Consider the following 13,867-nt stretch of genomic DNA (forward strand, 5'->3'; position numbering starts at 1 on the left):
CTGGAGTGTTCTTTGGAGGCAAGAATAAGATTTTACCTCACACACTTTGAGCATGTTGCTAGGAGGGGCTATTCCTTTGAGAAGACATGATGTTAAGAAGAGTGAAGAGTCAGCAAAGGAGAGGAAGACCCTCAACCAGGTGGACTGACACAATGAATGCTGCTGTTTGCTCTTGTGTGTCAGAAAGTTTCAGGATGGCACAGTATAGAGTAGGATTCAGACCTTTTGTTCATAGGGTTCAACAGCATCTCACATCATCATCATCATCATCATCATCATAAACAACAACAACAACAACAGTATGGTTCATCTATAGACAAAGATGTTTTACCAACTTGTGCATTTAATCAATATTTTAATAGATTAGCAGCCACATATAGCCTATATATTAAAAAATATTTCTTGAGCATTTATGTAAAACTTTTGTATGAATGTCAAAAGTTCAAGTTATTAAGTAATTACTAATACTAGCTTTGAGGATGCATCAACATTTGATCATATTTATGAAAGATTGTCTAACATAGTGAAACATCTGTGAATATTGATGATGTTTTATTTAAAATTCAATCAAGTGAGACCTGAAAACAATAAAAACAACAACAACAAAACAAAAAACACCAACTGGTGGTACATTGTGCTTAAATGTTTGGCTGCTCACTGCAACATTAGTGACTTGAAGATTGTAGGTATTCTTTGCAAGAAAGGATCTATTTCTATAAAGATTGGGTTTTTTGCCATTATAATGTATAATTGAGTCCTAATCAATTTCTAACTAATCCTCTAATGGATTTTTATAGGCATTAAATAACATGGAGAGGAGATTTTCAATCTTTCTCCTGCAAAGCAACTGTTGAATTAAACCCTTGTGCCTTTGAATTGGTACGGTGTAGTGCAGTGTGTTATGACTTTCTGTTGTTTGTAATGATTTTCCTAGATGACTGTTTAGTCAGCTGCGTCAGTGCTGACTGGCTGCAAGCACGGTGGCCTGATTCATCTGCCTCAACTCTAAATGACATGTTCCACCTACATCATCAGCAGCTGAGTGATTTCCAGACCAGCAGCTGCATAACAGCAACACAGTCTTTCCAAAGGAGAGGGAGACCTACATGGAAGCAGCAATGGAACTTCTTGACTTTGCCCAAGCTAGCTGGGAGATGAAATGCAGTCGTCTGGGCTGAGAAGAACAGCGATATTAGTCTGATTTGAGGCTGATGCTGGTTTATTTGGATGTATCTGATATGAGACTGCTGTTCCACAGAACCAGAGACAAGCATTTACCCAAACTTGCTCAAGGACTGAGGGATTGTACGTGTATTGTATATCATTGCCAGCCTGTATAGACTATATACTGTTGTTTGTTGCTATCTAAATTGTGTCAAGTTGACTTCCTTAATTAACCCCTAATTAACTCCACAGTTGTGACAATAGTTCCCAAAATCTGTGTAGTCATTGCAAAAAACTTTCATACCTAGTAAAATTGGTGTTGGAATTGGTGAAAGTGGGTAGAAAACATGAAAAACCATATTTAATCTTGAAGCTATTAATTTTGTATTGTGGATGCTGTTGATGGGGCCATTCCCCCTTGTGAAGTTCGTGGACATGGAACTCAGCCTTCCCAACATTGTCCTTGTTCCTTTTACTAAGTCACCAGATCTGCCTTGCATAAAGATTACAGCATATCAGAAGGTATTGGATAACAAATGAAAGTTATATATATTGTCATTGTTGCTGTTATTATTGCTTTTCAAAAAGTTTTGAAAAGTTAAGGATGTATTTTAGTCTTTAATTTGTAGATACTGTTAGAAAGAAAACCATTTATTACAAAAAGCATTTCATAGGGTGTCAATATTATTTTGAAAGTGTTAGAAATGTAAAAGGGAGGAAATAGAATTATATGTCATATAATTATATTTACTATATTAAGTATTTCATATATATTGTAATAATATTATAATTTTATAAGCTATAGCATTATATTGATTTTCCATATAATTATATTCTGGATTTCAAAGAATTTACACAGCTGCATCAGTTTATAGTTCTTGTATGATCTATTCAATAAAGAGATAAGGTGGCTTAGTAAGGAGCTACATGATCACCTACCAGCTTCTCTGCGGGAGAAAAAAGGGAATCTTCTCTTGTGCGCTTAACTGCCTCTGCAAACCCATCAGAGGGTTAGCATTGGGTCAGTTCTAACTCAATAGTAGGTTACAATAACACGTATATATTCAATAGAAGACAAATTGCTTATAAATTGTAAATCATGACCAGTAGTATTTACTCCTGAGAAGGAGGAAAACAAGACATAGATCATGCATAAAAATATCTTCTCTTAGGATATTATACTTTAACTGAAGGATCATTTGTCTTTAAAAAACTCTTTGAATAAAATAAGTTGTTAAAATTATATGGTTTTAACATCTCAAGTAGTTACACTCATACAGAGTAGTCTAGCTTCCAGATACTTGAAAATAAAAGCAAAACATGTCGAGGACTGATTTTTTCTCAAATACTTTATGTAAAAAGGAAAAACAATATTGTTATAATACCATTGAGTAAATTGGATTACAAACTGCATGTGACTATTGAACAAGTAAAAAATCAAATCAAACATAACCAAAATTGATATTAAAACCAACAAGGATTTGTTTTCCCTAAAATGTGCAAGTTATAACAAAATAATAACAATGTCTATATCTGAGAATGTTACAAACATGTCAACTTATCCTAATATATAAGTAAGTTATTTTGCAATTTGTAAACTGGTAAAATGCTAAACCAATCCAGACTGTGTGGAGAAAATAAGTCAAAATTATTAGCACTGGCATCATTGTAGTTTCAAAGAAACTCCTTGAGAATTTTTATGTCTCTGAACTATGATGTCTTTATCAATACATTAATTCTTTCAAATAAAAAAAGGGAAAAAGTTAATTAATATTTCTTTTCCATCAGAGAAGCTTGTGATTTTGTGACTATTTGAAACTAAGATAACATCCTGCTTTCAGCTAGGTAATTGTGATATTAAATAAGTATTTTTTGTATAAAAGTAACCATATATAAGAGGAAAATACATTTATGATAAACTGAACCTGAAAATAATGCTCATTCCAGACAAGTTTTATTAGAGTTTTAATGCTTCAGATATACTGGGGGGTTTTAAAAAGACTGATTAAATCTACTTCATCTGTCCAGCTTAAAAAAAATAAGCATTTTCTGCTATTATTTTCTAAAGGGCAAATCTTGCTTTTTATATTTGGCATACTGTTTTCAAAATGTCACAGAATTGCAGTGAGTAAAGGATCTTAGAGTCCAAGACAAATAGTTTTACATATTTAATTATAAAAATAAGCAATAGCAACTCAGGAAAAATATATTTGCAAAATGTTTTCACTTATTTTTCTAAAACATGCATACATAATTTTTAGAGAAACATGGTTGTTGTGTTTTTATGTGCCATTGAGTCGTTTGCGACTCATAACGACCCTATGTACAAGAGCCGTTCTATCCTGTGCCAACCTCCCTGTCTCAAACATATTCATTCCCATCACTCCGCTCACAGAATCAATCCCTCTCATCGAGGGTCTTCCTCTCCTGTGCCGTCCCTCCAACTCTCCCAAACATGATGTCCCTTTCCAAGGACCAGTCCCTCCTTGAAACATGCTCAAATATGTCAGACGAAGCTTCAGAATTCTTGACTCCAGGGAGCATTGTGGCTTCACCCTCTCCAGGACAAACCTGATTCTTCTCCTAGCAGTCCATGGTATATTCAACACTCTTCTCCAGCACCACAACTCAAAGGCATCAATTCTCTTTTTATCATCCCTATTCACTATGCAACTCTCCGATGCATAGCACGTAATTGCAAAGACTATAGCCTGGATCAGGCGCACCTTAGTCTCCAGCCTGACGTTGTTGCATTTCAGTACTCTTGAGAGGTCCCTCACAGCTGACTTGCTCATTGCAATTTGTCTCCTGATTTCCTGGCTGCTGTTACCAAAAGTGTTGACTGTGGAACCAAGTAAACAAAAACTGTTAACTATCTCAATCTCTTCACCATCCTTACTGATGCTGCCAATTGGCCCCGTGGTGAGAGTCTTTGTTTTCTTGATATTGACCTTCAATCCATATTGAAGACTGCAGTCCTTTACCTTCTGCAGCAAGCACTTCAGGTTCTCCTCAGTTTCAGTAAGCAGGGTTGTGTCATCTGCATAGTGGAGGTTGCTTATGGTTCTTCCTCAAATCCTGATGCCACATTCCTCCTCGTACAGCCCAGGGTCTCTGATGATTTGTTCTGCATACAGATTGAAGAGGCATGGAGACAAAATGCATCCCTGACAGACCCCTTTCTTGATTTTGAACCATCCAGTGTCTCCCTACTCTGTTCTGATGACTGCCTCTTGGTCAAAGGAAAGGTTTCACATTAGCACAATCAAATGTTCTGGGATTCCCATTCTTCTCAGAGTCAGCTATAATGTGTTGTGATCCACACAGTCAAAAGCCTTTTCATAGACAATGAAGCACAGATAGACATTCTTCTGGTATTCTCTGCTTTCTGCTAATATCCATCTTACATTAGCTATAATGTCCCTAGTACCACGGACTCTTCTAAATCCATCCTGCACATCTGAACATCTGGCAGTTCTCTGTTGACATATTGCTCCAAATGTTTATGGATAATTTTCAGTAGACTCTTGCTTGCATGTGATATTAATGATATTGTTTGATAATTTCCACACTGTCGGGTCACCTTTCTTTGGAATGGGAACAAATACTGATCTCTTCCAGTCAGTGGGCCAGCTGGCTGTCCTCCAGATTTCTTGGAACAATTTAGTGAGCTCATCCAGGGCAGCATCTGTTTGTTGAAATAGATCAAAGGGTATGCTGTCAACTCCTGGAGTCTTGTTTTTTGCCAATTCCTTCAGAGCAACTGGAACTTCCTCCTTCATCATCATAGGTTATTTAATGAAATTCTCCTGTGTCAGTCAATTCCTTCTGATACAGTGTACTTCTTCCATCTTCTTTTTATACTTCCTGGATCATTCAACATTCTACTCAAACTATCTTTAAGTATTGCCACCCGTGACTTGAATTTGTTTTTCAACTCCTTCAGCTTAAGAAACGCTGAGCGAGTCGGGCCCTTTTGATTTTCTGACTCCAGCTCTCTGCACGTTTCATTATAGTATCTTGCTTTGTCGTCTCGAGCTGACTTTTGAAATTTTCTGTTCAGCTCTTTGATTTCTTGATTTCTTCCTTTAGCTTTGGCTTCTCGCCACTCTAATGCAGTAATCAGAGTCTCATCTGACATCCGTCTTGGTCTTTTCTTCTTCTTCAGGCTTTGTAATGATCTTTTGCATTCTTCATGGATGATTTTCTTGATATCCTCCCAGAGCTCATTTGGTCTACGCTCACTGGTGCTCAAGGGCTCAAACCTGTTCCTGATATGGTTTTGAAATTCAAGTGAGACAGACTTAAGGTCAAATCTTCGTTCCTGTTGTCTGCATACCTCATTCAGGTATCCCATGGAAATACGTGAGAGAGATCTCTGAGGACACCATTTGCCAGAGAATTAGTTTTGGGCCCTCAGGCCAGGAAACAAAAGTTGTACACTGGTCCTGGAGAACACATTCTGTCTCCTGTGAAGCCATCCACTTGCACCAGTACCACGCCGCAAACAGAAGACAAGTGGTATTAACCCACAAGTAGTCAATACTGAAGTGGAAGTTTAAGAGGCCTTTTTCTCAGGATCTTCCAGGAAAAGAAGCTGTACATGACAGTTGTACTTAAGAACTTTAAATTGAAGTCATACTGACTGCATCGTAAGAGACTGACAGCAGCATGATATGGTCATAATCAGAGAAATCCTGATTACTTGAGACTTAGGACATCACATCAGGGGCTGGTCAATGGGAGATGGGTGTTGAATGTTGTAAGCAAAAGTAGGAAGGGTTGGTGGTAAAGTAGGGAAAGGGTGGATTTAAAAAAAAAAACACAAAAAACCCAAAAAACACAAAAACCAAAAACCAAAAACTAACCAAATATGTAGCTGGGTGGGCAGCAACATTGAATATTGGACTTTCTAACTGGTAAATGTCTTTTATCTACTCTTTTCTGTAGAGTGCTTCTCTGTCAGATACTATTAGATATATTTAAAAATTGAGACAGACTAGGAGGTAGGATTGGCCATCTACTTCTGAAATTACAGGCCTTCAAAAACCCTATGTACAACAGAGCACACTTAGATTATCATTTGGACTAACACACAAGGAAATTGAAACTGAGATTTTAGAAATAGAAACATGGAGAAAGAGAAAAAGCTGTAAGGAGACACTAGTGATTGGAACGTGCAATGTGAGAAGCATGAATGTAGGAAAATTGGACATTGTTATGAAAGAAATGGAACACATAAATATTGCCATATGAGGTACTGGCGAAATGAGATGGTTTGGCATGGAATATTTTGGATCAGATGATCATATGATTTACTATGCTGGGGATGAAAAGGTGAGAAAAAATGGGGTTGTTTACATAATTAAAAAAGTCATTTCTAGATCCATCCTGACAGGATAATATCCATACACATACAAGGAAGTCCAGTGAATACCACTATCATTCAAATATACACACCAACAACTAGAGCCAAAGAAGAGGAAATAAGGTTTTTACCAACTTTTGCAGTAAGAAATTGATCAAACATGCAATCAAGATGCATTAATAATAATGGGCAACTGGAATGAAAAAGTTGGGAATAGGGAAGAAGGATCAGTAGCTGGAAAACATGCAATCGGTGAGAGAAATGAGGCTGGAGATAGAATGATAAAGTTCTGCACATTCAGTGATTTATTCACTGCAAATACCTTTTATAAGAAACATAAACACAGGCTATACACATGAATCTCACCTGATGGCATGCATAGGAATCAAATCGATTACATTTGTGGAAAGACTCGCTGGAGAAGCTCAGTATCAGCAGTGAAAACCAGGCCAGGTGCTGATTGTGGGACAGACCACCAACTACTCATATGCAAATTCAAGCTGAAGTTGAGGAAAATTAATTCAAGGGATACATTAGAGAAATAAAAATTCATGCATTATTTGTGCAGAAATATATACTGAAAAATAGAAGCTCTGTAGGATCATGAGTAAGGAGGCTGTCTAAAGAGCAGAAAATGGGACAATGAGGCAGAGAACCTTAGGCATTTTTCTAACAGGGCCAAAGGGAGTGAGAATAACACCTTTCACCAGACCAGAGCAGAAAGCAGATAAAGTGCCTGTAGCAAAGCCCCATGTGCCTTAAGAGCCACTCCAGCAGCAAGAGGTTTGTTTATTCATTGTTGAGTGACAGACTTTACTCACAATTGTGATACAAAAAAATGGGTTAATAAGGAAAATAAATTGGAAAGCCAGAGAGGAAAAGATTATCACCCAATGCAAGTCCAGGTTTTAGTCCAGCAATCTTAAACCAGATTAACATCAAACCATAATTCCTTCATTAGTAAAAGTCCTGATTTCAGGTCAACAATCAAATCTAAATCATACAACAAGTTTTGCCTCAGAGCATTGTAAAACAACTTTTCCTTTAACATCTGGTTAGAATAGCAAAAACCTTTAATTGTCACCTTTATCTCAGGGCTCCTTTGGTTACACCTTGCCAAAGTCTCTTGCCAAAGTCCACAGCAATGTAATAATTTCACCACCACCATCACCAGGATCTCACTTTTCCAAGGGTCTTGCTCCAATCTACCTCATGTCTTTCTGCCCAGTGTGGGAAACACTCTCTCTCTTATATTAGACCCAGATTGATGATTTGCAAGACTATATGTCTACAGTTAATATAACTGACGACCTGAGGAGCCTAAGGTAATGGCTAAAAAAGACTAAGTTTAGATTAACACTACAGAGTCCTTTTACTAAGCTGAGGATTGCTAACCTCCCTGGCAGTCCAAGTCCACTTGCAGATCTGAGAGAGAAAGGTAGGCAATCTCTTTTTATGTGATTTACAGCCTCTGGAAAACCACTGTTGAGTCAGTTCTAACACTATGATGAGGAGTAAGAAATTTAAATCTAATTTCTTTTGTAATTCCCAACATCACATCCTGGCTTTGATTTCGCTTTTGATGCTTGTTTTTCCTTTACTTCCAATTAACTTCCAATTTACATGCATTCAGCCTACTATATAAGAGACAATATATGTACATTAATAAAATTATTCAAAAGAATGATATTGATAAGAAAATAGAGTATTCTAATGCATAAATAATATTAAAATGTTCATTAATATGCATTTATTAAAATTATGAAAAACAAGAGCTAGCTTAAAGGAACAAGATAATGTCAATAGAATGGTGGTGTCATTTTGGTTAAATTTTATTAATAATTAATGTTGACTGCATGTCAATTTAATAATGGAGCCCTGGCATCTACAATTTTCTTACTCCATGTCATGTCTGATTGCTTTACTACAATGCAATTTTTTTAAATACAGTAATTTTGTGCTATCTGCATATGCATCAGAGAGTTGGACAATGACCAAGGAGGATACAAGGAGAATTGATGCCTTTGGGCTGTGGTGCTGGAGAAGAGTATTGAGAATACCATGGACTGCTAGGAAAACAAGCAGATTTGTCCTGGAAAGGGTTAAACCGGGAGGCTCCTTGGAGGCAAGGATTCTGAGGCTCCGTCTAACATACTTTGGACATGTTGTGAGGAGAGACCAGTCCTTGGAGAGGGACATCATGTTTGGGAGGGTGGAGGGATAGCGCAGGAGAGGAAGGCCCTCTATGAGGTGGACTGATTCAGTGACTGGGATAATTGGGATGGGAGTGTCAGAGACGGTGCGATTGGCACAGGACAGAGCGGAGTTTAGGGCTGTTGTACATAGGGTCGCTATGAGTGGCAAGCGACTCGACGGCACATAACAAAAACAACATTTATTATTGTTTTCTACAAGATATCTGATAGAACTGCAGAAACAGAAGAAAATGCAAGGCTCAGGAGAAAATTCTAAGTTGAGCCAATTCAGGAGTCAAAGCCACTGAGTACTCGACTTTCTGCTAAGGAAAGTGGGTGAGGTGACAGAATGAAGCATGTATGTGGGATCAAGCTACAGTGAAAAATAGTAACAGTACTGAGCAAACATATCATAGCTTGCAGTGATGCTAAAGTCATGATCCTGCTAGGTGAGGGGAGACCTTGTGGGATGCATTTTTATTTAACCAAAGAATGTGATCCCTGGAGGAAATTTCTCTCTCAGATTAGGACTAGCAAAGAAACTGCTGATACGAAACCTTATTCTTAAGCTTTAATTCTATCCTGACATGGAATTTGTGGGCAATGTAAGTGACTGAAGAAGTGTGGTTTGCAACTTTAGCTTCCTCCTCTGTGTCTATGTGCTAAAATTTGGCTTAACACGATTTTTTTATATTCCCAGAGTACTACTAAATATTCTTATAAAAATTTTCAGATGGGATTTTGACAGTATCATAAGATGAGCAATAAGACTTAACAGGTTCTATTAAGGAAAAACATGACTGCCATTTAGCTTACAAAAGAGAAAAAACCCTGGGTATTCGGGCAACTCTTTTCTTACACATGGAAATTTATTGTAATGGTAACATCATCCTAATCAGCTATATTCCAATTATACTAGTGAACTGAGATGTGGAAAGACCATTTCTATAGAAGAATGCAAGAAAATTAACTATGGAAGGAAAGAACTGTTAGAGTAAGTGCCTTTACAAATGGAACAAATTAATCCATTTTCTTAAGAGGTTAACATCACAAAAGTGTTGCAAGGATATTTCTCTGAGCATGTGATTAGGTGATCATAAGAGACTTTATAAAGTTTCTTAAATGTACTTCTCACTATTTGAAAGGAATAACTAATGAAATTAATTTCAATGGAAAAAATAATCTAATATTACCAGTTATACATACGTTTTAATATCTTTTCTTTTTCTGAATGAGAATATATTTAATATTTTAAATACAATATTTGGACATTTGTAGTAATGGTCTTGAAATTTGACTTGAAATTTATTTCTATACATAGTTTAAATATTGCATAGAGTATACATGGGATTTAATTAATATATTTGAATGAAGCTACCCAAAGTGTTATATTATCATAAATTTTTTTATAATTATGTCTATTACATAAACCATATTGGTAACACTGATATGAATGATTATCAGTATACAACTTTAGAAAATTGTGAATTGAATGTAAAGCTATAAAATATATTGTCAGACAATCAAACCAATGCATAGACTCTTGACTTGTTTAAATTCATAGCACTGGAAGAAAAAATTGCTTTACCAATGCAAAAGTTGTTGTTGTTATGTGCCATTGAGTGACCTGCAACTTATAGTTACCCTATGTACAACAGCCCTAAACTCTTCTCTATCCTGTGCCAATCTCATATCTCTGACACACCTACCTTCATTACCCTAGTGACTGAATCAATCCATCTCATCGAGGGTCTTCCTCTTCTGCGCTGTCCCTTTACACTCCCAAGCATGACATTCCTCTCCAAGGACTGGTACTTCCTTGCAACTTATCCAAAGTATGTCAAATGAAGCTTCAAAATCCTTGCCTCCAAAAAGTAGCCTGGCTTCACCCTCTACAGGACAAACATGGTTTTTTTTCTTAATTGTCCATCGTATATTCAATACTCTTCTCCAACACCACAGCCTAAAGGCATCAATTCATCTTCTTTCATACCTAGTCATTGTCCAGCTCACTGACGCATAGCAAGTGCTTGCAAAGACCATGGCATGTATGAGGTGTACCTTAGTCTCCAGAATGACATCGTTGCTCTTCAGCACTTTAGAGAGGTCACTAACTGCACACTTTCCCATTGAAATACACCTTTTAATTTCCTGGGTGCTGGTGCCAAGGGTTTGACTGTGGAGTTAAGTAAACTAAAACTGTGAACAATCTCAGTCTCTTCACCATCCATCATGATGCTGAAAATTAGCTCAGTGCTGAGAACCTTTGTTCACTTGATATGGAGCCTTAAACTATACTGAAGACTGCAGTCCCTGACCTTCCACAGCTACTAATTCAAGTCCTCCTCAGTTTCAGCAAACAGGGTTGTGTCATCTGCATAATGCAGATCATTGATGAATCTTCCTCCAACCTGATGCCACATTTCTCCTCACAGAGCCCAGCCTGCCAGATAATTTGTTCCACATATAGATTGAAAAGATATGGAGATAGGATATATTGTCCATTCACACCCTTCCCAATTTTGAACCATGCAGTGTTTCCTTGCTCTGTTCCGATGTCTGCCTCCTGGTCCAAGTATTGGTTTCACATCAGCACAATCAAGTCTTCTGGGATCCCCATTCTTCTCAGAGTCAGCCACAGTTTGTAGTGATCCACACAGTCAAATGCTTAGTGAAAGAATGCAAAGGTATGTCTTTCAAATATACTGGGTGCTCTACAAGATAAAGATGTACAATATCCTGCCATGCGATTTACTGCCCCTGAAAGTCCATTGAAGGGTCATCTATGGAAAAGTTCAAGCTCAATGTCACATACAAACACAACTGTGAGGAAAATGCTAAAACAAATAGTAATAGTTTCTGGAAATATAATTATTTGCATAAGCTCTCTTATAAATAAGACTATATAATAAACAGTGATATTGCACATTTAAATTTTAAGAGAAAGAGGAAGTCACTGGAATTAATTATATTTATTATAATTAACAAATAATAGTTTTTATATTGAATATTTCTCATTGAACTATGTAAACAAAATTCTGTATTCTTAAATAATTTATCAATTATTTGCAAAATTAACATTATTAATATGAATGTGTGTGGAAATTTATACTCTAATTGTCCTTTAGAAGAATATCTATTTACATTCTTCCCAAGTACTAAATGTAAATTAGTAAGACACACATTTATTGTTGTTATGTGCCATCGAGTCACATGTGACTCATAGTGACCTGACCCTATGCACAAGAGCCCTGAACGCCATTCTATCCTGTGCCAACCATGCCATCTCTTCTGCGCCGCCCCTCCACTCTCCAAAACATGATGTCCCTCTTCAAGGACCAGTCCTTTCTTGCAATATGCCCAAAGTAAGTCAGACAAAGCTTCAGAATCCTTGACTCCAAGGAGCATTCTGGCTTCACCCTCTCCTGGACAAAACTGTTTGTTCTCCTATCAGTCCATGGTATATTCAACACTCTTCTCCAGCACCACAGCTCAACAGCATCAATTCTCTATCATCCATATTCCCGGTCCAACTCTCTGATGCAGAGCATATAATTTCAAAGACTATAGCCTGGATCAGGCACACTTTAGTCTCCAGCCTGACATCGTTGATCTTCAGTACTCTTAAGAGGTCTCTTACATCTGACTTCCCCAATGCAATTCATCTCTTGATTTCTTGGCTGCTGCTACCAAGAGTGTTGACTGTGGGACCAAGCAAACCAAAACTGTTACCTAACTCAATCTCTTCACCATCCATACTGAAGCTGCCAATTGGCTCAGTGGTGAGACTCTTTGTTGATATTGAGCTTCAATTCATATTGAAGACTGCAGTCCTTGACTTTCTGCAGCAAGCACTTCAGGTCCTCCTCAGTTTCAGCAAGCAATGTTGTGTCACCTGCATAACGCAGGTTGTTTATGATTCTTCCACCAATCTTGATGCCACATTCCTCCTTATACAGTCCAGCATCTCAGATGATCTGTTCTGCATACAGATTGAAAAGGTATGGAGACAAAATACATCCCTGATGGACTCCTTTCTTGATTTTTAAATTGAAAAGGTAACAAAAAGACTTCCCCAAGGAAAAGTCCTGGACCAGATGTCTTCATTCTGCCAAACATTCAGAGAGAATCTATCCTAAATTCTACTTAAACTGCTTCAAAAATTGAAAAAGAAGGGACACACCCAGAGTCATTCTATAATACAAGCATTACCCTAATACCAAAACCAGCCATAGGTATTACTGAGAAAGAAAACTGCAGACCAATATCTCTCATGAATGTAAATGCAAAAGTCCTTAACAAAATCTTAGGCAATAGAATCTACATCAAAAAAATAATTCACTATGGCCAAATGGGATCCATAACAGGTATGCAAGGATGTTTCAACATAAAAAAATCAATGTAATTAAACATATTAACAAAATAAAAAATAAGAACTATATGATTTTAGCAATTAATGCAGAAAAGGTATTTGACAATATCTAATACCCCTTCCTGATTAAGATACTCATCAAAATTTGAATAGAAGGGAATTTCTTCAATATATTGAAAAGCATATATGCAAAAGCAAGAGCCATATCGTTCCCAATGGAGATAGACTAAAAGCGTTTTCCTTGTGAACATGAACCAGACAGGATATTAATTTTCAACACTTCTATTCAATATTGTGCTGAAGTGCTTGCTAGGGCAATATGACAAGAGAAGGAAACAATAGGTATCCAGAGCAGCAAAAATGTTAAACTATCACTATACGTGGATGATATGATAATATACATAGAAACCCCTAAAAGACTAAAAAAACCCAAATAACCAAACCATCAAAAACTGTTAGAGTTATTAGGTAAATTTAGTAGAGTGGCAGGATCAATATCCAAATCAGAGGGAATCCTCGACAGTAACAAAAAGAACTCAGAGAAGAAAATTAAAAAAACAATATCGTTTACAATGTTGTTGTTATGTGCCATTGAGTTGCCTGCAGCTCATAAAGACCCTTTGTATAACAACACTAAACCCTGCTCTGTCCCTCACCAATCTTATTGTTTCAGACACACCTATCCATTTACAATAGGCAACCAAAAACTGAGATACTTGGGAATGAACCTAACTAGAGATACAAAAGTATTGAAAATACTGTGGACTG

Source organism: Elephantulus edwardii, unplaced genomic scaffold (genome assembly GCF_000299155.1).
Source record: "Elephantulus edwardii isolate Elephantulus edwardi_28Jun2011 unplaced genomic scaffold, EleEdw1.0 scaffold00253, whole genome shotgun sequence".
Classification (NCBI taxonomy): domain Eukaryota; kingdom Metazoa; phylum Chordata; class Mammalia; order Macroscelidea; family Macroscelididae; genus Elephantulus; species Elephantulus edwardii.